Source organism: Loxodonta africana, chromosome 1 (genome assembly GCF_030014295.1).
Source record: "Loxodonta africana isolate mLoxAfr1 chromosome 1, mLoxAfr1.hap2, whole genome shotgun sequence".
NCBI classification, from domain to species: domain Eukaryota; kingdom Metazoa; phylum Chordata; class Mammalia; order Proboscidea; family Elephantidae; genus Loxodonta; species Loxodonta africana.
The window spans coordinates 80698743-80718252 of record NC_087342.1 but is presented as its reverse complement, the minus strand read 5'-3'; the positions used below and the strand labels follow the sequence as shown (position 1 = coordinate 80718252).

The 19510-nt window shown below is 40.4% G+C and overlaps 1 non-coding gene across 1 annotated transcript; it reads left to right on the top strand.

Moving 5' to 3' along the window:
* The first annotated feature begins 721 nt into the window (after window positions 1–721).
* TRNAT-UGU (transfer RNA threonine (anticodon UGU)) lies at window positions 722–795 on the top strand. The gene has a single exon. It is a non-coding gene; the product is annotated as a tRNA-Thr (tRNA).
* Window positions 796–19510: the final 18715 nt, after the last annotated feature.

Below are 19510 nucleotides of genomic sequence, written 5' to 3'. Positions count from 1 at the left end.
TGGCCGCAGGGTGCAAGGGCCGGGTTAGAGACGAGAAGAGGTTACTTTCTTTGTGAGTCGATGACCTACCAAGCTAGAAACCAGTCTTGAGTGAATAGGGGGCACAGCGGGATTTCGCTGGAGCCACAAAGCTCTTCACCTTAGGAGGACTCTGCCCGGATTCTGGGACTCCGTGTGGCCAGCCGACCTCACTTCGTCTCCCCTTTCCCCCAAGAGGCTCTACACCTCTAGTGGTATGATTAGAGTCATTACAGTGTTCGACTTGGCATTGTTCTCTCCGGTTCCCTCCCCTCTAAACCACTGCTTGCTTCGAGTCCGAGTAATGTGAAAACAGGTGGTCTGAGTCTCTCAGTGGAGTTCCTTTGTTAGAGATCCTCACTTAAGGGAATTCGAAAGAAGAATCTAAGTTACATAAGATGAGGCGTAGTAACAGCAAAGGTTGTTTTTAGAAAACTTTATCCCATTTAGAACGACTGGCAGCCTCGACTTATTACGGAGTTTTATCCTTGCACTAAATGAAGAATTATTGGCCCAGACACTGCAGCTGCCCGAATCTTTTCCTGCTTTATTAGTTCTATAGTACATATGAGTAAGCAAAGCCTCTTCTTGGAGTTTGCCGGTTTTCTCACTGTAAACTGCATTTGATCGTGTGGACTTTGTAGCAAGAATATTTCAACTAATCCGACAGGACAGAACCAGTACTAACCTACACATCTGTATGGGCTCTATGGCTTAGTTGGTTAAAGCGCCTGTCTTGTAAACAGGAGATCCTGGGTTCAAATCCCAGTAGGGCCTTAACTTTTTCCACTGCACTGCAAACCAATCTCCTCTCTAACCCCAAACCAAAAAACCAAACCCGTTGCCATCGAGTCAATTCCGACTCACAACGACCTCATACTACAGAGTAGAACTGCCACATAGGGTTTCCGAGAAGCGCCTGGTGGATTCGAACTGACCACCTTTTGGTTACAGCCTTAGCTCGTAACCCCTACCCACCAGGCTTTCCTCTCTATTTCTCTATACCCCAAAAAAAAAAAAATACCCAGCTACCCCTAAATTCTCTACCATGCTTCCAAAAAATACCAAATCCACTGCCATAGAGTCGATTCCGACTCATAGCGACCCTGTAGGACAGAGTAGAACTGTCCCATGTGGTTTCCAAGTAGCACCTGGTGGGTTCTACCTAAATTTTGGTTAGCAACTGTGGCTCTTAACCACTACAGCACCAGGGTTTCCCTACTGTGCTTACTGTACTCTAAATTGATTCTATTAATGCCAAGCAGTTGTGGCTGCAGAATTCCCACTTCCAAAGGAAAAGTGAAATGCCCTAAATAACTCTTCATGTAAGTTTTTGCATTAAATTATGCCAGTTCTTTCTCTCCAAAAAATATTTATTGAGCTTCTGGTATGAGATATGCACAGATTCAGAATGTGCACAGCTGTACCTAGCAAAATGTTATTTACATCTATCCTCCCATCCAGCAAACCCTTTGTTAGCAATCAATTCCAAACACTTGGGTAAAAATACAAAATTAAACATTAATGTGGCTCATGTGTTTAAAATTTATAATAGAAAAAGACAAAATAACCCACGTGTCAATTAACTGAGGCTGATTGAATAATCTATGGTATATATGTACATCTGTGTTATGGACTCATTTGTGTCCCCCAAAAAGATACATTGAAGTTCTAACCCCCAGTATCTGTGAATGTGATCTTGTTTGGAGATAGGGTGTTTGAAAATGTTACCAGTTTAATTAACACGACCTCATACTTGATTAGGGTGGGCTCTAATCATTTCTGAGTGATGTCCTTATAAAATAGGAGAAAAGACACAGAGGAAAATGGCCATGGAGTTATGCTGCAGGCTTAAGCCAAGAATACCTGGGACTACTAAAACTTGGAGGAGACAAAAGGGGTCTTCCTCTAGAACCTCTGCAAAAACATGACCCTGGTGACATCCTGAAAGGAGCTGTGGTGGTACAGTGGTAAGTGCCCAGCTTCTAACCAAAAGGTCAGTGATTGGAACTTGCCAGCCCCTCTAGGGAAGAAGGATGTGGCAGTTGGCTTCCATAAAGATTAAACCTGTTGCAGTCGAGTGGATTCTGACTCACAGTGGCCCTATAGGCCAGAGTAGAAATGCTCCACAGGATTTTTTTTTTTTTCATATGCATGCTAAAGCTGGACAATGAATAAGGAAGACTGAAGAAGAATTGACACCTTTGAATTATGGTGAAGAATATTGAAGATACCATTGACTGCCAGAAGAATGAATAAATCTGTCTTGGAAGAAGTACAGCTAGAAAGCTCCTTAGAAGCAAAGATGGCAAGACTTCATTTCATGTACTTTGGACATGTTATCAGGAGTGACCAGTCCCTAGAGAAAGATAAATTCTGTCTTAGTTATCCCGTGCTGCTATAACAGAAATACCACAAGTGGATGCTCTTAACAAAGCAAAATTTATTTTCTCACAGTCTAGTAGGCTAGAAGTCCAAATTTAGGGCATCAGCTCCAGGGGAAGTCTTTCTCTGTCTGTCACCTCTAGAGGAAGGTCTTTGTCCTCAATCTTTCCCTGGTCAAGGAGATTCTCAGGCACAGGATGCATTTTGCTCCTGGTGCTGTTTTCTTGGTGGTATGAGGTCCCCAACTCTCTGCTAGCTTCTCTTTCCTTTTATCTCTTGAGAGATAAAAGGTGGTGCAGGCCACATCCCAGGGAAACTTCCTTTACACTGGACCAGGGAGGTGACCTGAGTAAGGGTGGTGTTACAATCCCATCCTAAGCCTCTTAACGTAAAATTACAATCACAGAATGAAGGACAACCAGACAGTACTGGGAATCATGGTCTAACCAAGTTGATGCACACATTTTGGGGGGAACATTATTCAATCCATGACAGACATCATGCTTGATAAAGCAGAGGGCCAGTGAAAGAGAGGAAGACTTGCAATAAGACACATTGACACAGTGTCTACAACTATGGGCTGAGGCGTAACAATGATTAAGAGGGTGGCACAGGTCCAGGGAGTGTTTCTTTCTGTTGCACGTAGGGTCACTATGAGTAGGAACTGACTCAATGGCACCTAGCAAAAACTAATAACAACAGTGGCATATAGGAGTTCCTGGCTGTTACAAATAGTTAAGTGAATATTAACTGAAAGACTGGTGGTTTAAAACCATCAACAGCTGACCAACAGCTAGGAGTTTAAATCCACCAGACACTCTTCGGAAACCCTATATGGGAGTACTCTCTGTCCTATAGGGTCGTTATGAGTTGGAATCGACTTGATGACAAAGGGTAGGGGTGCCTCAGAAGAAAGACCTGGGGATCTACTTCATTAAAAACTCTATGAAGCACAAGTCTACTTATGGGGCAACTGGTTGGTGTATTTTTCTAATGGCACATGTCATCTGTATATCTCCTTTGCTGAGGTGTCTGTTCAAATATTTTACCCACTTTTTAATTGGGTTGCTTGTGTTTTTTACTGGGTGTTTTAAGAATTTATTGTATATCTTAGATTCACTACCAGCAGCAGTTGCCATGGAGTTGACTCTGACTCATGGCAACCCATGTGTTGCAGAATACAACTTGAACACAAGTGGCATCAGATATGAGTTTTACCTCATATGTTTTGATGCTCTGTTATTTGGTGCATACACATTCAGGATTGTTGTCTTCTTGGAGAACTGACCCCTTAATCGTTACCTAACATCCTTCTGTACTTCTGATAATTTTCCTTGCCCTGAAATCCGACTTGTCTGAAATTAATACAGCAACTCCAACTTTCTTTTGATTAGTGTCATCATGGTGTCTTAATTATCTAATTCTGAGTTTTTGGATATACCAGAAATACCACCAGTGAATGGTTTAACAAAAATAAATTTATTCTCTCATAGTCTAGGAAGCTAGAAGTCAGAATTCAGGGTGCCAGCTCCAGGGGAAGGCTTTCTATTTCTGTTGGCTCTGGGGAAGTTCCTTGTCATCAGTCTTCCCTGGGTGAGAAGCTTCTCATTGCAGGGACCCCCCCAACCCCCCCACCCCCCACCCCCCACCCCGTTCCAAAGAATGCACTGTTCTCCTGGCTCTCCTTTCATGGTGGTATGAGGTCCCTGTGTCTTTGTGCTTACTTTTCTCTTTTATATCTCAAAAGAGATAGACTTAAAACACAACCTAATTTTATAAATTGAGTCCTGCCTCATTAACATAACTGCCATGGCAAGAACAACCCCAAGAACATATAGATTAGATATGTTTTTTTTCTTTTCTTGATCCTTCTGCAAGTATCCTTGCATAGAAGAACTAAGTATATAAGTTAACATCCCACATTGCCCTCTGTGAACCTCTACCCGAGTGACATTCTATGCTTTGCTGTCCATCCTGAGAATCTTCATGTCAGCTTCTGTATCTCTAAAAAACAAAAACAGAAACAACAACAACAAAACACTGCTGGGGAGTCAATTGCTACTCATAGCCACCCTATGGTTCTAAGTAGAACTGCTCCAGAGGATTTCCAAGGAGTGGCTGGTGGATTTGGACTGCCAACCTTTTTGTTAGCAGTCATAGCACGCCATAACTCTTAACCAGTGCCCCACCAGGGCTTCACTTCCTGTCCCAAGAATCTTAGTGTCAGCCTTAATGTGTAAATTTTCTAATAATACCTTGTGTGATCAACATAGCTTTTACTGCCCTTTTTTCCAGAAATGACCTGTGCCCCTTGGAGCCACTCCTGCAGAAAGTCTGGTGGGGTGCAACGATGAAACGTCATTAACTACAAGGAAAATGCAAAATAAAAACACAATGAAATAATACTCTCCTTCACCAAAATGGCTTAAGTTAAATGGACTGAAAATATCAGGTGTTGCTGATGATATGGAACAACTGAAACTTTCATATATTGCTGAAGAGACTGTCAACAGACTGGTACACTATCTATAAATACTGCCTAAAACTATATATATATATGACCCTTGTCATGGATTGAATTGTGTCCCCCCAAAAAATGTGTCAACTTGGTTAGACCATGATTTCCAGTATTGTGTGGTTATCTTCCATTTCGTGATGGTAATTTTATGTTACCATACATGAAACTTTATGTTGGAAACCCTGGTGGTGTAGTGGTTAAGTGCTACAGCTGCTAACCAAAGGGTCGGGAGTTCAAATCCGCTAGGCGCTCCTTGGAAGCTCTATGGGGCAGTTTTACTCTGCCCTATAGGGTCACTGTGAGTCAGAATCAACTCAAAGGCGCTGGGTTTTTGTTTGTTTGTTTTGGTTAATTTTATGTTAACAGGGATTAGAGTGGGATTGTAATACCTTTACTAAGATCTCATCCCTGATGCAATGTAAAAGAAGTTTCCCTGGGGTGTGGCCTGCGCCAGCTTTTATCTTACAACAGATAAAAGGAAAGGGAAGCCAGCAGAGAAGAGGTGACCTCACACCACTAAGAAAGCAGCTCCAGGAGCAGTGCACACCCTTGGATCCAGGGTTCCTGCTCCAAGAAGCTCCTAGTCCAGGGGAAAATTGATAAGAAGAACCTTTCTCCACAGCTGCCAGAGAGAGAAAGCTTCCCCCTGTAGGTGACACCCTAAATTTAGATTTCTAGCCTAGTAAACTGTGAGAAAATAAATTTCTTTTTGTTAAAGCCATCCACTTATGGTATTTCTGTTGTAGCAGCACTAGATTACTAAGACAACCCTGACACTCCACAGCTGTATTTAGACCCAAGAAAAATGCATGCTTGCTGCTCTTCAAAGATACGCACAGAAATGTTCATAGCAGTTTTAATTGTTTCATATGTACATCAACAGCAAAAGCAATGAAAAAAGTGTTATGGAAGCAACAGTCAAGAAATCAAACAATGTATTGCATTGGACGAATCTGTTGCAAAAGACCTCTTTAAAGCATTAAAAAATAAAGATGCCATTTTGTGGACTAAGGTGCACCTGACCCAAAACATGATATTTTCAATTGCCTCATATGCATGGGAAAGTTGGACAACAAATAAGGAAAACTGAAGAAGAGTTGATGCCTTCGAATTATGATGTTTGTGAAGAATATTGAATATACCATGGACGCCAGAAGAACAAACAAATCTGTCTTGGAAGAAGTGCAGCCAAGAGAGTTCCTTGGAAGCTAGGATGGCGAGACTTTGTCTCATGTTACCAGGAGGGACCAGTCTGTGGAGAAGGACAACATTCTTGGTAAGGTAGAGGGTCAGTGAAAAAGAGAAGGACCCTTGACAAGATGGATTAACCAATGACTGCAAAAATGGACTTAAACATAACAATGATTGTGAGGATGGCGCATGACGGGGCAGTGTTTTGTTCTGTTGTACCTAGGGTTGCTGTGAGTCAGGAACGACTCTAAGCCACCTAACAACAGCAGTATTAATACAATGGAATATGACAACAATAAAAAAAGAACTTCTGCTACTAGAGACAATATGAATACCTCTAATAAAAAAGATAATGAGTGAAAGAATCTATACTCAAATGAGCACATATGGTATGATTCCATTTATAGTATTTCAATACACAGGAAAACAGTGGTAGAATTCAGGTAATTAGAATTGACTGGGATAGATACAAGGCAGTTTCTCAAAGCTGAAAAATTCTTTACCTTGGTCTGCATGTTGGTTATATGAGATATACATATGTAATAACTCTTCAAGCCGAATAATTACATTGTACGCATTTTACCCGTTGTGAGCTAAGCCTTAATTTTAACAAAAAGAAGAAAGAAGAATTTCCTTGAATATCTTCTCACCTCCAGTACATCCTATTTTTTCATTAATGCTGTTCAAATTGTGGTCTGCAGATTGGTGCCTTCACAAAACTGTTTTACCAGTCTGTGAGCATTAGAAACTTTATGCCAATTTTACTATACCAGTATATTGGACTCCTCCTATTAAATAAAGTGGAAATAATTTCAGGGGTTGGGTGAGTGGAATGTGGTACTGGCCACTTAATGGCCAAGCAGTAGAACTGTGTTGAAGCTTATGATACAGTCAGATTGGCTTGACACATAGAACCGAAGAGAATATACAAATCTGAGGAAATATTATTATATTTTTTAAAATTTCTTATTTTAAAATGATATTAACCTTAATCAAGCCTGCTTTATGCATTTCTATTTTGCTGTTACTAGCTAAACAACTACAAAAAAAGGGCAGTTGCTTTCAAGTTCATTCTGACAAACGGTGACCTCGTGTGTCTCAGAGTACAATTGTGCTCTGTAGGGTTTCCAGTGGCTGATTTTTTGCAGATGTAGATGGCTCAGCCTTTCTTCCTAGGGCTTCTGGGTGGATTCCAACTTCCAACTCTTTAGTTATCAGAGCAAAGTTTTAAACATTTGCATCACCCGGGGGTCTCATTAGCTAAAGAGGGAAGTAAAATTAATATTATTTATTTGTAACTCTGGTTTACATGTGGGGAAACAAAATTAAGAGGGTTAGAGAAGCCAGAAGACAAGTAGTATATGTGCCAGAAAGTTGTGATCTGAAAACAGGCCTAGGGCATAACTGGAAATAAAAAAGAGATTGGAAAATAAAAAAGAAATGTACCATCTGGATGACAGCTCATCTTTCGGAATCAGCCTCTCTGGAATGAAGGAGGCAATTGCAACAGCAGAGACTTCCCCATTTCCACGAATGCAGTGGGAGCAGTGATGAGAGTAGAAGGGGAATGGGCTGACGGCTTTGAGGTTCACCTAGTGAAAACCAACTTTTTCCTAAAGAAATTCTATCTGGCTCCTCTACTCTTCACATCCTGTTCTTAGCTCAAAAGGAGTTTGAAGAGGGGAACTGTGACCACAGAAAGCCAGAGATCCTGTACAATTGCTAATAATTACATACTTAGCCCCTTCCCTCAGTCCTGGTATTGGTGCAGAGGCAACATAGATGAGGCTCTTGCAAGTTGAGTAGGTGACCTCAAAATTGGCTTAAGAATGGCCTGTGACAGACTGGTGGAAAGTGGATAGTTACAGCTTTTAGAGAGAAGAGAAAAGGGGATGATGCATTATGAAAGGCCTCCAGAGCTCTTGGCTTCTCATGTCTTCTACCATAACTGATCCTCCCTTTCCTTCAGAGAAATAGCTTTTTCCTCACCTTTAAGCCTTCTTCCATAAGGTCCCTCTAAAAGATTTTCTCCTGGCTTAGGTCAAAACACACACACACACACGCACACACACAAAAAACCTTTTAGTTCATATCCTGGATTGTATGATCAAATCCACATTGATTCACAAAGGTTGTTATTTTTATTCTCAGAATCAACAATTGAAAATATTTATAGGGAAACGTAGAATCATTCTATAAGGATGTGACAGCTGTCCTGAAACAATGCAGATCTTACCTGAGTTCTTTGGGTTAATGTGTCTGTGCTTTCCATTTTTGACCCATGAGTGTTTAGGATTTGTGCTCCATTTCTTCTTTGGCAGCTTCTTTAAAGGTGGGAGTCTCCCAATCACACCCAGACACTGAGTTCAGGGCAGGTAGACAAAGAAGTTGCTGCACATTTTGATGGCTTCTATCTGCTCCATATCCAGGTCAGCGAATGAGAGGTAGACAAGACATGGCAGCGAGTCTTTGCCTCCTCAGCCCAAACCTGGGTTAAATATCTACTTCCCAACGTTTTAGAAATACTAGAGGATTATAGGAAACAAGGAAACCGCTCTCCTCTTTGGCAGGAATGAATTCTTCTTTGCCTGACATTCTTTGAGAATCCTGTGTTCTCCCTCCCGAAGAAGGAACAATCATTTTTCCCAAGCACTAGAGCAGGTTTTTTTCTTTCAGATTTTCTAGCCTCTTAACAGTCAACTTTCCTCAAAAAGTCTTAAAAAGACTGCTTAATCTTTGGAGCATGATGGTGGTGGCCCAGGTACCAGTGATTGTTGATTGTGCTTGGAGAGAATTATGGATAATAGAAATGACAACAAATAACCGTAAGTGAACACCATTACCCCCACAGGTCAGTTAGAAACATCAAGGCCACAACAACTCAACTGAAGAAAGAAGTGAGTGCCTGAGAGTAAGAGAATCTATGGGTGTCACTGAGCTATACCCCCAGGCGACAGCTCCACAAGGAACTTCATGACTGACCTCTGAGTATTTGCGAACTAACCCATCAAGATAAAATCATTTAATGTTCAATTCTGCTATTTCAAAATCCCTACACTGCACTCTTTCGGACATGGATACACCGAGAGAAGGATACCTTAGTGCTAGAAAGAAAGGTATTGTTCTTCGTTGGGTGGTCTTCGACCAGATTGCCCGGAATCAGCCTCCAATCCATCAACAGGGTTAATCCCGGGATACCACACTCTCTTGAAATTTGTCTGAATACAACGTTCTGTATTCTTTTGACTCTTGGAAAAATATTAATGTTTTACAGAGGCCAATAAATAAATAAAACTAACTCAAGTGTGTGTGAAAATACTGTAAAATTGCTGAAACAAATAAATCTAAGTTATTTTCAAAAGAATAACAAGTAAATCTTTTACACAGCTCTTCGTCCTCATTGTAAAACAAAAAGAATGGCAAACAAATATTAAATTGTGGTTAGCAGAGTTGTGTGTTTTTTTTAAATAGTTCTATTTTTTTTTTTTTTTATTTTATGGGTGTAGCAATTCTGATCCATTTTGTGTAAAATTTAGGCCCAAATAAACGTGCACATACAAACCCTGGTGGCGTAGTGGTTAAGAACTACGGCTGCTAACCAAAGTTTGGCGCTTCGAATCCATCGGGGGCTCCCTGGAAACTGTAGGAGGTAGTTTTTTGTTCTGCCGAATAGGGTCCCTATGAATCAGAAGCGACAAGACCGCAGCAAGTTTTTGTTTTTTTTTTTTTTTTAAGTAGGGTCATTATGAATTGGAATCTACTCCAGGGTAATGGAAACCCTGGCGGCGTATTGGTTAAGTGCTACAGGTGCTAACCAAAGAGTCAGCAGTTCAAATTCACCAGATGGTCCTTGGGAACTCTGTGGGACAGTTCTACTCTGTCCTGTAGGGTCGCCTTGAGTCGGAAATGACTCAATAGCACTGGGTTTGGTTTTTGGTTTTGATTTCCACAGTAATGGCTTTGTTTTTGCTTTCGGAATCTTTAGGGAGGAAACCTGGTGGCACGGTGGTTAAGCTAAGTTGCTAACCAAAAGGTCAAATGTTCGAACCCACCACCAGCTCTGCGGGAGAAGGATTTGGCAACTTAATTCTGTAAAGATTACAGCTACGAGTCCGATTTGACTCCACAGTGGTGAATTTTGTTTGCTGCTCTTGACTGCCGACCTAGACCGCTGGTTCCAGCTGAAAAAAAGTGCCAGACATTTGCTCCGTTAAGATTACGGCCAGCATAAGGGGCCACCTTGAGTCGGAATTCTCCTCGACAGCAACGAACAATGTGAAAGCAAACAGATTGCCAGGTCTTTTCTTCTATGGCCTGGCTGGGTAAGTTCGAGTCGACAACCATTACTTAGCGAGAACCGTTTGTGCAACCCAAAACCCTCCTCGCATAGGGTAGTGATTCTTTTTCTACAGGACTTTTTGACATTTCTTATGATTAAAAAATCCCTCCCCCCAACACACACACACACGATATGTAATATCAGAGCAGAAATGAATCGTAAGTGCAATAGCATGTAGCGTATGGGAATTTCTTACTCCATCAATTCCTAGGTTTCCCCACTGAATTACAGTTCCTTTTTTAAAATTTGAAATAAAATATGCAAATGTCTCTTAGCACTTCATGGAAGACCTCAAAACCAAACCCATTGTTGTCAAGTTGATTCCAACTATATACCCTATAAAAATAGGATAGGATTATAACAAATTATAGATAACATTGCGAAGAATGGGAATCCCAGAATACTTATTTGTGCTCATGAGGAACCCGTACATAGACCAAGAGGCAGTCATTCAAACAGAACAAAGGCATACTGCCTGGTTTAAAGCCAGGAAAGGTGTGTGTCAGGGTTGTATCTCTCACCGTACTTATTCAATCTGTATGCCAAGAAAATAATCCAAGAACCTGAGCTATATGAAGAAGAACGTGGCACCAGGGTTCACAGAATTAACTCATTAACAGTCTGTGATATGCAGATGACACAACCTTGCTTGCTGAAAGAGAAGAGGACTTGAAGCACTTAATAACGCATATCAAAGACCTAAATCTTCAATATGGATTATGTCTCAACATAAAGAAAACATAAATCTTTACAACTGGATGAATAAGCAACACCATGATAAACAGAGAAAAGATTGACATTCTCAAGGATTTCCTTTTAATTGGATCCATAATCAACACCCATGGTAGCAGCAGTCAAGAAATCAAAGGACACATTTTTTTAAGGTACAAGCAGTCCCCAGATTTGGAATGAGTTCTATTCCTAAATCTGTCTATAAGTCTCGTTAGTACATAAATCAGAACAGTTAGGTATGGTTCATATGTAACATCAGTTAGTTTGTCTCAGCATATAGTGTACCTTTCTATGCGTGAGAAACGTTAAAGAAACACTTCCATATACACCAAAATATCTTTAACATAAACATATAGTAATAATGTTTTGATACATGTTGAAATGTAGTGCTGTTTGTTTTTTACAAACTGTCGTATGTACCTTGAATTTTTATGTAATAGGTTTTACAGGGTTTGTTAATAACTATGGGTCATAAGTAAGTAGGATGTTTGCAGCCCAAGGGCTGCCTATAATTAGAAAATTGTCCCCCAACTATGTCTAGACCTCACCTCTGTTCATTTTGAATGGAACCCTGTTGAACTAGGTCATACCACCTCTATTCAACCCTCAGCTGTTCCTCTTAATTGCTAAGGGAACTTTGAAAATTGCTTTAACTCAGGGGGCCTCAGTTTCCACATATGTAAAATGGGAATAGTAACAAGCCTGTCTAATAGAGTTGATGGGAGGACTTGATGTGTAATTATACATAAAATACTTCAGAAAGATACCTGGCACATAAGTAAACAATCATTACATTTCACTATCGTTGCTGTTTTTAATCATTATTGTTGTTGCTAGTTGCCATAGAGTTGATCTCAACTCATGGCGACCCCATGTGTTACACAGCAGAACTGCTCCATAGGGTTTTCTTGGCTGTAATCTTTATGAAAGCAGATCGCCAGGCCTGTCTTCAGAGGTACCACGGGGTGGATTGGAACTGCCAACCTTTAGGTTAGCAGTCAAGCCCAGACAATTTGCGCCACCTAGGGTCCATGTTTTTATTACTATTCTTATTACCCTTACTGACTAATTTGTTAATCCTTTCAACAGCCCAGAGTAGTATACAAAATCTACAGATAAAAGTTCCAAGCACTAACATAAAATAAGTGATTTACACTAGCAAGTAAATAAAATCTGTTCTTTGTCCTAAATTAAGAGATGACATGTGGGGCATTCACATTTCAGCCATAAAATTACAAACCTAGCATATCTTCCACTCATCTAATTGTTTTACGTTAATACATGATCTTAGTACCCCTACCAAATTCTTTAATTTTCCCAATTTTTTTTTTTTTTTTTTTTTTTACAGCCACTGCACCCAACCCCCCATGGTTTATCCCTGTAACCTTCTCCAGTGAATTGCCCTTGGTTTGGAGACACCTAGTAGATTATACCACCACTCCACTCTCAGCTGCAGCCAATGATTGGAGGGGGTGGAATGTGCAAAGGTCGAATCCCCTTGACTCAAGGACAACTGTGCTCTGTGATTTACACTCCAGCACCCCCCGGTCACAAGGTTCAGGCCAAATCTAGACTTCACCTGAGAACATATTATTCCTTGACTACTTTCTCTTTCCCTTTCTGAAGACCACTCCCTCAATAAATCCCATCTCACACTCCTGACAGTCTACAGATGGGAAACAGGTTGCTAAAACTACCCAGCAGCAAACACATGCTTTGTTGTTGTTCTTGTTAGGTGTCCTTCAGTCAGTTCCAACTCATAGCAACCTATGTATAACAGAAAGAAACACTGCCAAGACCTGCACCATCCTCACAATCATTGCTATATTTGAGCCCATTATTGCAGCCACTGTGTCAATGTTCAATTCTGTGTTTGAGGGTCTTCCTCTTTTCCGCTGACCTTCACTTTACCAAGCACGATATCCTTCTCCAGGGACTGATTCCTCCTCATAACATGTCCAAAGTATGTGAGAGAAGCCTCCCTGCCCTCCCTTCTAAGGAACATTCTGGCTGCACTTCTTCCAAAACAGATCTGTTTGTCCATGGTATATTCAATAATAAATAATAGACTCTAAAATGAAAGTAAGTGGCATGATTCTGCTATGTAGTGTCCACCTTGATGACAGAACTTGAAGTGGAAATGCCTGATCCAAAAGCTAAATGTTGTAATAAAGTTTGTGTAGAAGAAAATGGAGAATAATAGCAAGGAGGGAGAGGGAAGTCAGAAAAGGGTGCTATATTTTCTGTCCATGGTTGTCATCATCTTTTTTTCTCCTCCTTTCTGTCTTCCTTTCTCTTCAATAACATTGCAAGTAGTTGTTGTTGTTAGATACCCTGGAGCTGGTTCCAACTCATAGCTCCCCAAATATAAGAGAATGAAATGCTGCCTGGTCCTGCACCATCCTCACAATCACTGCTATGTTTGAGCCTATTGTTGCAGCCGCTGTGTCAATCCACCTTGTTGAGGGTCTTCCTCTTTTTCATTGGCCCTCTACTTTTCCAAGCATGATGTCCTTCTCCAGGGACTGGTCCCTCCCAATAACATGTCCAAAGTAAGTGAGATGAACTCTCAGCATCATCAATTCTAAGGATCATTCTGTTTGTAGGTCTTTCAAGACAGATTTGTTTGTTCTTCTGGCAGTCCATGGTATGTATATTCACTATTCTTCACTAACATCATAATTCAAAGATATTTTCAATCTTATTTATTGTCCAGCTTTCAAATGCCTATGAGGTGACTGAAAATACCATGGCTTGGTGAGGCTCATCTTAGTTCTCAAAGTGACAGTTTTGTTTTACAACACTTTGCCGCAGATTTGCCGAAGACAATACATCCTTTGATTTCTTGATTGCTGCTTCCACTGGTATTGATTGTGGATCCAGGAAAAACAAAATCATTAACAACTCCAATATTTTCTCCATTTATCATGATGTTGTTTATTGGTCCAATTGTGAAGATTTTTGTTTTCTTTGAGTTGAGGTGTAATCCATACTGTAGGGTACAGTTTTAATCAGAAAATGCTTCAAATCATCTTCACTTTCAGCAAGCAAGGTTGTGTCATCTGCATATCGAAGGTGGCTAATGAGTCTTCCTCCAGTCCAGACTCCTTATTGTTCGGCTTCTTGGGTTATTTCCCAAGCATACAGATTGAACAAATATTGTGAAAGAATACAACCTTTATTCACCCCTTTCCTGATTTTAAACCACCAAGTATCCCCTTGTTCTGTTCAAAGAACTATCTCTTGACCTATGTACAGGTTCCTCATGTACACAATTAAGTGTTCCAAAATTCCCATTCTTCACAATGTTATCCAAAATGTGTTATGATCCACAAAGTCGAATACCTTCACATAGTCAATAAAACACAGGTAAACATCTTTCTGGTATCCTCTGCTTTCAGCCAAGATCCAGCTGACATCAGCAAAACTATCTTTTATTTCATAAATTTCTGGAAGTTCCAGGTTGATGTACTGCTGCAACAATTTTTAAATTATTTTCATCAAAATATTACTTGCATATGATATTAATGATATTGCTTGATAATTTCTACATTCTGTTGAATAACCTTTCTTTGGAATGGGCACAAATGTGGATCTCTTCCAATCAATTGGCCAGCTAACTGTCTTCCAAATTTCTTGGCATAGATGAGTAAGCGCTTCCATCTTTGCATCCATTTGTTGAAACATCTCAATTCGTATACCCTCAATTTCTGGAACATTGGTTTTTGGCAATGCCTTCAGTATAGCTTGACCTTCTTCCTTCAATACCATCAGTTCTTCATCATATGCTACCTCCTAAAATGGTTGAACACTGACCAATTCTATTTGGTACAGTGACTCTATGTATTCCTTCCATCTTGTTTTCATGCTTCTTGTGTCATTCATTATTTTGCTCATAGAATCCTTCAATATTGCAACTCGAGGCTTGAATTTTTTTCTTTAGTTCTTTCAGCTTAAGAAATGCGAAGCATGTTCTTCTCTTTATGTCTTCTAACTTCAGATCTTTGCACATTATAATACTTTCCTTTGTCTCCTTAAGCCACCCTTTGAAATCTTCTGTTCGGCTCTTTTCTTCATCATTTCTTTAATTGCTTTAGCTACTCTACTTTCAAGAGCAAGTTTCAGAGCCTCTTCTGACATCCATTTTGGTTTTTTCTTTCTTCCTGTCTTTTTGATGTCTTTTTGCTTTTTTCGTGTATGATGTACTTGATGCCGTCCCAGTTTGTCTGGTCTTCTTCCATCATGAGTGTTCAATGGGTCAAATCTATACTTGAGATGGTCTCTAAATTCAGATGGGATATACTCAAGGTCATATATTGGCCTTGTGAATTATTTTAATTTTCTTCAACTTCAGTTTCATCTTGCATGTAAGTAATTGTAATCTGGCCTTGTGCTGACTGAAGATATTGAACTTTTCCATTGTCTCCACAAGTGTAGCCTATTTAATTCCCGTGCATTCCAACCAGCAAGGTTCACGTGTGTAGTAGCTATTTATGTTGTTGAGAAAAAAGGTATTTGCAATGTAGAATTTGTTGATCTTGCAAAATTCTATCATGCCATCTCTGGTGTTGTTTCTGTCACCCAGGCCATATTTTCCAACTACTGATCCTTTTTCTTTGTTTCTAACTTTTGAATTCCAAACATCAGTGATTATCAATGCATCTTGTTTGCATGTTTGATCAATTTCAGACTGCAGAAGTTGGGAAAAGTACGAGCTACTCTTCCTGTAAATGCTAGGATGTCTCCAGTGGTAGAACCACTAGATTGGGGAGGAGCATCAAACGACAGAGCTTTAATTCCGGGCCTTGAAACCTAATGTAGTTTGCCTGGCTGGGTTTAAGGATTCCTTGGGATCAGTGACTCCTTTTTTCACTTTAATATTCATCTCTTCTTTAACTAGAATGTCTATAATTGTTATCCTATGCCTGTCTCACCATAGTATTTTGGGGAGCAGAAATTTTGTTTCTTGAATTTCACAGATTCACAAACAGACCAGGAATGTGTCTTAGGATGGATTATACCCAGAGCCTCACCCATACCTAATTTAGAGGATTTAGATAATATACGATTTGAGACTTTTGAGCTGATGAGATTTCGATGAGAATTTTGGTCTTTGAGTTGATGCTATAAAGGTTTGAGATTGGGGGAATGTTGGGAAGAAGTAAATGTTTTTGTGTGTGGAACAGTTGTGGATCTTTGTAGACCAGGGGGAAGACGGTAGTAGGTGTAAAAATGTACCTCTAAAACTATCGGTGTCCTAATATCCGAAAGGTTTGATTATGTTACCTTCCACCAAAAAACCACACCCAGTGCCATGGAGTCAATTCAGACTCATAACGACCCTATAGGACAGAGTAGAACTGCCCCATAGTTTCCAAGGAGTGCCTGGTGGATTCAAACTGCCGACCTTTTGGTTAGTAGCCATAGCACATGACCACTATGCCACCAGGGTTTCCTGTTACTTTCCCAGGCAAAAGGAATTTTGCAGACTTGATTAAGTTAAGGATCTCGTAACGGAAACATTTTCCTCCATTTTCTGTGTGGACCCAATGTAATCACAAGATCCTTATAAGAGGGAGACAGATGGGCCAGAGTCAGAAAATGAAATGAGACAACAGAAGCAGAGGTCAGAGTGATACAGTCATGAGCCAAGGAATGTGGGGTGGTCTCAGATGCTAGAAAAGACAAGGAATAAATTCTCCACCAGAGTCTCCAGAAAGAATGTAGCTCTGTGAACATTTTGAGTTTAGTCCCCTAGGATCCGTTTCAGGCTTCTGAGCTCCAGAACTGAAGATAATAACTTTGTGTTTTTTGAAGCCATTAAATTTGTGGTAATTTGCTACAGTAGCAATAGGCAACTAATCCAGAGTTTGGTATTAAATTGTACTGTAGCCAGTGTATTGAAAAACTCGCTGGCTACCAAAAGAAACTGCGACAGTTTTTTAAGGATTCCTTGGCAGAGTGTTAAAAATTACTGATCCTGCACCCCACCTATAATCCCAACACGCAAGATTACTGGGGGGTACTTGTGGAATCTGCATTTCATACTCAAAACCTTGATGAGTGTTATAATTTTCCCTACTAATACGTTTATTTAAGAACAAACAAACAAACAAAAAAACAAACCTCCGTGCCCCCTCTGAAGCTCGAATTTAGGACCTTCATGTTATGTTATTTTTTTATGTTATGAGACTGACGTGCTGCCTACTGCTCTAAGAAGGCACCAGCTCAAATACCTTTTAGTATATTTCTCAACTGGAAAGATTTCAAGCGTCACTGAAATTTCTGAAATAATCCATTTTTATATACTAAACCCTGGTGGCGTAGTGGTTAAGAGCCACAGTAGCTAACCAAAAGATCGGCAGTGCAAGTCCACCAGACACTCCTTGGCAACAGTATGGGGCAGTTCTATCCTGTCATTTACGGTCGCCATGGGTTGGAATCGACTTGACCGAAAGGGGTTTGGTTTTTTTGTTGTTGTTGTTCGTTTGTTTGTTTTAAATACTCCTCCAACGGAGCCCTGGTGGCGCAGTGATTAAGAGTTTGGTTGGCAATCAAAAGGCCAGCAGTTCCAATACATCAGTTTCCTCTCCGGAACCCTATGGCATAAGCCAACCAGTATTGCTTTTTTTTATACGTCTCCATGCCCGAAAAGGAATTGGTGCTACGTCATACAATAAGTTTGCTCCAGCTCTGTTTGTCACATAGCCTCGATCAAAGTCATTTCAGGAGTTTAAAAAAAAAAAAATTTTTTTTACTCCTTAGTAAATAAATATACAACAGAGTGAAGTTTTCCACTACCAATTTAAACATTATTTACTGCTGGGTGACGTGAAGCAAGTTACTTACTATCTGTGCCTCATATTCTCCATCAGGAAAATGGAGATCGTAGTAAAAAGTATCTATCGTTGAGGCAGTTTAGAGGATTGAACGGCAGTAAATGTAAGGACAGTGCATGGCACGTACTAAATTTCCAGTAACGTTCGTTTGTTATTTATCAGTATTTTGGACAACTATCATGTAGAAATATTCCAGGAAAAGATTAACGTGACGGAAACAATCTTGCATCCTTGTAAATATTATGATTTGGAAGTCGTTAGGATGCAAGGTAGCGTGGCCGGGCGGTTTGAGGCTCTGGGTTAAGGCTCCAGTGTCTGCAGGCGAGTGGGTTCGAATCCCGCCGCTGCCAACTCTATTGTAACTTCAATTCATGCCAACTCTATTGTAACTTCAATTCATCTGAGAACAGCATTGGCAAAAGCCTACCCTTTGCTATCGGGTTTGATTACTACTCTTGGCGAGCCCTTTTATATAGGACAGAGTGGAACTACCCCCGAAGTTTCCAAGGAGCAGCTGGTGGGTTCAAACTTTTGGTTGGCAGCCGACCTCTCTCAACTAGATTGCCCCGGGATAGCGAGATATTTATCTCCATAATAGTAGGTTAAGATCAATTACCAACTTTTAAAGAAAATGAGACTATTGTCATTTCTCACTCTTCTTTATATCTAAGACCAGTATTTCGTGTCCAAGGGGTAATCTTTATGTTTTTTAAATGTTCATTTTGAAACAAATATAACTCCCATAATTTCCAAATTACAAAAACTTAAGAGTTTATACACAGTGAAAAATCTTCCCTTTCCACCACCTCTCCTCCTCATTCCGCCTCCACCGGATTCTGCCTACCCAGGCAACTCTATTAGTCTGGGGTTACCTGCAAGGAATATTACCCGCATAAACAAGCCCATAACCAGTCAGAGTCAACTGTGACTCAGAGAGTCCAAGTGTGTCAGACTTGAACTGTGTTCCATAAGGTTTTCTTTTCTTTTTTTCCCCACACGGTTATTTTAATAGGCTCTGTCCCTGGAATAGTTGAGTTGGACGGTTCTAGTTTAAAACACCAAAGAATAGGAAGTCCTACCAATTGCTAAGGTTTTAATCACATAGTCAGAGCCTCTGAAAATGCCCCCACATAATAAAACAAGCAGGGCCACTGGACTGGGTTTCGGTTTCTCCTTTTTCCTCTACTGGAAGCCTCTGGGGCAGTGTGGCTCTCAACCCTTGAGGGAGAGGTCTGTGGGTCTTGTACTCTGGCTTGCTTTCTTAATCTGCAAATGGAATCATGTGACATGACACTTCTTTTCAGAGTCTAAGCCCACTGGTAAAAATGTATAGCAGAACATTTGGACATAGTGTTTGGAGGCGAGTATTCCGTAGGTTTTTTGGTGGCTGATTTTTTGGAAGTAGATTACCAGGCTTTTCTTCGAGGTGCCTATGGGTGGACTCCAATTTCCACTCTTCCGTTTAACAGCTCAGCCAATTAACGGTTA